Below are 6106 nucleotides of genomic sequence, written 5' to 3'. Positions count from 1 at the left end.
CCCTCATGCAAAGGAAGTTAATTCAGGGCACCCAGACGATAGGGTCAGAGACGAGGCTGTACAGACGGTAATAGGAAGGGTGTACACTTGGCCGGCCATCATGTCTAATACACATACATGCACTCCAGTATATGAAAACCTATGGGTTCTGCACAGGCTCAATAAGCAATGTCAAAGAGAATCTTAAGATGTGCCTGGAACGTGAAAGCATCTATGGATTGTTTGTGTAAACAGGTATAAGCAGCGAGCATGCTGCAAATGTAATTGCTAGGCAAACGTCAAGGCTGTCATGGGGCGAATTTAACAAAAAAAATGGTGAAAAAGATCCCAATTTCAAACTACATTGATATTATATGTGCATGCACTATAAACACAGTCATCAGTATGTTAACTGTACGTAAACACTCAAGTGATATGATCAAACGGAACTAGAGGCCCCACTGCAATCGCCCAGTTATGTTTCTTTGCAGTGGAATAGGTCGTTATCCGTTAGTCGCACAAACAAGATTATGTGATGGCATGGTGAAATAGCTGGAAAGTGGCTATGGAGCTCCGGCTGCTTTACACATTTTCTGTAATACCAATTATTTTTTTGAAGTTTGCAATAAAATTGATGTCATTTGTTAGTCTTTTTAATGAACTAAACCTTTCGTGGCCACAAAACAGTGGTCGATAAACAAATGCTCACTTTCTTTGGTGGCTTGTAACGATTCACTAGAATTTCCCATGGTCAATCCAAGGAATCCATGGCTCGTACACTGCAGGGTAGTGCTAGTCTCCAAAAACATTTGACAGGAGGACTGGAAACTAGCGCGGCCCACAGGCTCCATAGGTGGAAACCAGTAGCCCACCCCACACAGTGCCATAAAACAGCTAATGAATGGAGTGAGTCTCTGCTAAGTATTAAGCAGGTTCAAAGGGTGGGTTTGCATTGATAGATTTTGTGCCATCGTTCACTGTGCGTAGATTAACTATTTAACGGGCACAATAGTCATTTTTGTTATTTCGGACAGTTCTTGAAGGGTTGCCTAAATGTTCTTTAACAAAACAAAAAGTAAAAGCTCTTGGTTAGGGATTTTAAAAGCATTGTTTAGCCTCTCCAGCAATTGTCCCAGCCTGAGGGAACTCGGCTGATAGTTGGTGCCGACTGTCATCCTCGCTCGCTAGCTCCCTGACCAAGCACATGAATGCAGTGACTAAGAAAAATGGTGACCAAAGTGAGAAGAGAAGGTGGATCCCGTACAACAGCCCTTGATCATCTAAACACCAGAAAAAAGCGCCGATGACTAGGCCACGACTAGGGCGTTAAAATACCTTTTGACATACATTTACAGGGCATTTACAACATTTTATCAAAAAAAAATCTTATGATTACACGCAGGGGAAGGGGTTTGTTTCTGACAAGGTCGTTGAAATTTGTTATTAGTAACAACATAAACTCACCATCGGTCCCTTTCATTCAGCACACTTACGGGCTTCGTTAAAAAAACCCTGCTGTTTCTATTTCACGTATATATGAAGTGCTTATGCAATATTCTCTTATTTACCTATGTTCGAAGTAAACTGCGTTATACCGTAAAATGTGACGTGCCGAGTGCATGCAGGTGTAACATTCTTCAATGGGACATGCAGAACATGAAGCTCAGTGCTAATAAACTTAAATAAGGGAGAATAAAGCTTCCTATGTTGCTTCTTTATTTTTGTAACTATTCTCTCTACCAAATACGTTGGTGGTAACTCAACTAAGCTCACCTTTTCCCTAGGCCTTTATAATTGTTTTGCTCTGCAATTATACATTCTTAGCTGGAGCATGCCTGCTGAATTCAGGCCCCAACCACGCTTTGCTGTTTCACAATTGCAGCTGTATGAAATGTTGCTCTTTAGGTTTTGCCAATGATTTCCAACAGGCCACTTAACTAGTGTCAAAACCATTTTATACCTTTAATTGCTATTTATAGCAAACAGTATATCATTTTTCTTAACACATTTTCTTGTAACCTCATTCAATGATTTTGTTACCCCGCCAGCCTGGTTCATAAATCTTTGCGTGAACATGCCCGCCTTGCAGCTAATCTGCAGTAACAGGCACCACACATTTTGGCTTTCCAGCGTAGCTTTGGTGTCCGCAAAAAGGAATCTTTTTCTTGGCTCCTCTACAGCGCTTTGCAGAAAAAGATCACGTGCTGGTTTGGCTTTCCCGCAGGACTCTAGTGTAGTGCAAGAAAGTATCGCTTGCTTATTTCTTTTTTGTTGAGGTTTTAATGCTGCGCATCTTCCAGAAGAACCCTGGCATTTTGTTTAGAAATGGAGCTTCACACCACAAACAGTGCACAGAAAGTAGAGCTACTCACTTTTTGCATAGACACGGAAGTTTGGCAGATCACTTGTCATTGACAAGGAGGAGGAGGAGGAAGGAGGAAGTGGTTGTTGGAGGTGGGGGAAGGGGAGATAGAGGCCGGTAACTGTCTGGCGTTTCGCCGACACCTCAACCGGCCGAACGGAAGCGAGAGGGGGGACAGTAAAAAGAGTAGAGAAGGAGGGATGGAGGAAGAGAGGGAGAATAATAATTCGGCACGCGACTCTTCCCTGTAGCACGCACCCGTCCCTGCAGACAGGGGAAACGCGCGGCACACAGCAACCCGCCCGGGGAACTCAATTAATAACAAAAGAGGTTAAGCAGCTGAGCCGCAAAACAGGACCGGAATAGGAACGTACGGTGCGGTGTTGGATAAAAAAAAAAGATAATGAAAAAAAAGGAAACGAGAAAAAAAAAGGAGTACACTAGATGCTAAGTAGTAGCTAAATTCTAATAACAACAATAAGGAAAAAGTTAAGTTGATAAAAGGTAGTGGATAAATGTTAAACAGCTGAACAAAATATATAAGGGTTGAGCTAAACAAAGTAGATGAGAGTTGAACAGGTAAACATTACAAAGGAAAAAAAACCAGATGGCAACAAGAATTAGACAAGCGCGGATACATGGGGATAAACAGTGAGATAATGACGCAGGTAAAAGGATAACTGGGAGTACGTGAGCCTGCTAGGTAGAATCAGGAGGATTATATGGTAAATGTTACGATGGAATAAGTGGGAGTACACATTGGTTATACTGGTTACGTTAGTTAGTTATAGAGGTGGGTGGACCCGTGGGCCGAGGTGCAAAGAGTTTTGTCGTTTGCACAGGTGACGGGTGCACAGGTGTTCGGTTTTGGGGGAGTTTTTTGCCATCCAGTTTATGACCGAGGTAGGGTGGGGTTGCTGGCTGAGGCACGCAGTCACACACACACACACACACACACACCGCTGGTTCATGGGCGTTGCGGGATGGGGACACAGGTTGAGGTTAGGCGGGATGGAGGTGCAGTAGCAGGCTAGGGCTCACAGACACGTATCCGTGGCGGGATGGTGGCACAGGGTGGGGTTGGGACACATGCTTGCAGCCACACACACTCGCGCACACACTCGCGACACGCCACTGAAAGTTTCCTGAATGGGCGCGGAGGGGGGCCGCCGACACGCCAGGAGCAGTTCTGTTTGCGCGCCGGCGGCCGGGTGAGCCGCTCGCTGGGATGCTTCCGGGTTGAGGGGATCGGCGACGAGGAGAGAAGGAGGGGAAAGGAGGGGAGGAATGAATGAAGGAGTAGTGCGTAAGAGAGGGGGGAAGCGTCGTGGGCGAGGGCCGGCGGCCCATTCAGAGCAGCGTGGCAAGGTCGGTTGCGTGCAGGAAGTGCAGCAGCGCGGTGAGTGCCGCGCCCTGTGCGCGGGCAGCCGAGGGAAAGAGGAGCTCCTCCCGCGTGCTGCACGCAATTCCCAGTGCCGCGTAGCATCTTAGCATCGTCGCTCGCTCTTCGCTGTACCGGCTGCAGCGCAGTAGGGGGGACGCTCTGTCCGGCCAACAACAGATCGAGGTCGTGACGTCACAGCCAAAAGTCACGTGATAAAGGCATTTTCGTCACTTCCTGAACCGTGGGCTTTTTTTTTTTTACTTTTATCGCGAAGGCACTGCGCGTAGCATCAAGAAGCTATACTGCGGTAAGGTGTTTTTTTGTCACTATTGCACAGGTACATCCGCCCTTCCGCAGCGGTAGGTTCGCTTTGGCGTTTGTTTGATGCCCGAGTTTGTGTCAACGTAGCCGCGGGTCAACGTCGTGGACGGTTGCTTACATCGTCGAGCTGTTGGTTGATGAAAGCGCCGCGTATCTGCTTTAAGCGTGTTCATGTTGCCTGGTCGACAGTCACTGACTCCACCATGACTCCGCTGTAGTACCAGTGCCAGGCCCATAAAAAGTTTGGATGACCGATCGGCCACCGCTAACTAGCGCCGCTTTCACCGCTAGCGCCGACAGGCTTTACCGCAATGCACCGGTGACGTGCGGCTAAAGGACAGGCGGAAGGAGTTGAAAAATACGAGCGCTACAAGAACAACGGACGAGAAAGGCAAGCAGCTGTCGTATTTGTCGTCCGTTCTTTTCATACGCTGTTATTTAGCGCTCATAATTTTTTTTATTTTATTTTGTCAATATCATAGACCAACTCAACCAAAACACGTTTCGAAGAGAAAGGTGCTTTAGGAGAGCACTTTAATTCGAAAATATTTGTTCCTATTAAAAGCTAGTTCAATAAAACAGCTTTAAAAGCAGAATTTCATATCCTCGCAGCCCTGGTCTCCACAGAAGCTCCTATAAGATATATAACTAGGAGGGTTGCGGGCTTTTAGTTAAGACATTTTGTAGTGGTAGCAAATATTTCATCTCGTACCGAGTACCTATAGCATGGCACAAAAAAAAGGAAGCAGCAGCAGTAACCCGGACAAGCTGTTTTGATACCACAGTTGAAGTAAGGTCAAGTGGCAGGCTTTATCCATCTTGCACAAGAACGGAACCGATGGCTGTTTAATAAGTGGGTGGCCTCCCCTGGTTTACTTGGCTTCCTTTGCATTCTGGCTGCCTGTTTGTGAAATCTACCCGTGGGTATTCTAATTCTTGTGTGGTGGTAGTGTTGTTCCTCATAGAACAATATTGTAGTAATGATGTACACTGTCTGACCTTTTGAATAAAGCCAAGATGTAGGTTGCATACATTGTAGGGCTGGGCGTCGGTTAAAAGTTTTAATTCGATTAATCTGTCTGACCGTTTCAATCCGATTAGCTTTAATGACCTAATATATTATTTAATGGAATCCATACACCAATGATAATAATAAAATGCTTCTCCGTCCCAACAGTTTTAATTGTTAACATCTCTGAGCATACTTGCATTGCTTTCTGTTGTAACGTCACGTAGGTTATTTGAACGCAAATATGGTCCTCGGCATGCACACACTTTCAACACGGTACTCCTGTTTCGGTTTGCTCACATGACTTCGACTGACTAAAAAATTAATCGCAACTAAAGCATTAATCGGAAAGTTGATCGATCAATCGCCCACCCCTTATACATAGTCCATTCAAAAGCACCACATAACGTTCAACGAGCCGCAATTTGTGCCTTTTGTAATTTGCACTGGGGACAAAAATTAAAATTTGCAACAATGTGCTGCAAACACCTCAGACATAGGAATGTAAAAGGGATCACCAGCACTTTCTTTTCAGTGGGTGTGTTGGTAATAGCTGAATTCTTTTTGCACCACCTTCAGCAGTTATAAGGGGACAGTGCATTCCCATTAGGTGAAGCAGAAGCCACTGAATGAAGATATTTACTTTCTCTAAGAGCACTGCATGTGGTTTTTCTCTTCTAATAAAGCCTTTGCGCTTTATTGAGTATAGGAGCCACACCACCATGCATGATAGTTTTCATTACAGTGCCGTTACCTAACTCTGTGCTTGTGATGTCAGCTCAGAAAAAACTTCACTGAAACAAACATTGAAGCAAACTTGTGTTCTGAGGCCCTGTTGCACCTAACACCGACTTTTTTTCCAGGAAATTCAATTGCAATAAAAAGCTGTGCCCAAACAGCCTCGTATCTTTTCCAATTTCTTTTGTGCATTATACTACTCGCTTTTTCTCCATAGATGTTAACTCTTGATGGCTATTGTTAGTCTCACTTGTAGCTTACGGACTAATTATTAGGTGAAGCCATGCAGACTTTTAGTGGGTGATGTACTTGA

Source organism: Haemaphysalis longicornis, unplaced genomic scaffold (assembly GCF_048455015.1).
Source record: "Haemaphysalis longicornis isolate Haplotype H1 unplaced genomic scaffold, Haemaphysalis longicornis Haplotype H1 scaffold_1, whole genome shotgun sequence".
Classification (NCBI taxonomy): Eukaryota; Metazoa; Arthropoda; class Arachnida; order Ixodida; family Ixodidae; genus Haemaphysalis; species Haemaphysalis longicornis.
Note: the sequence above shows the minus strand (reverse complement) of the source record.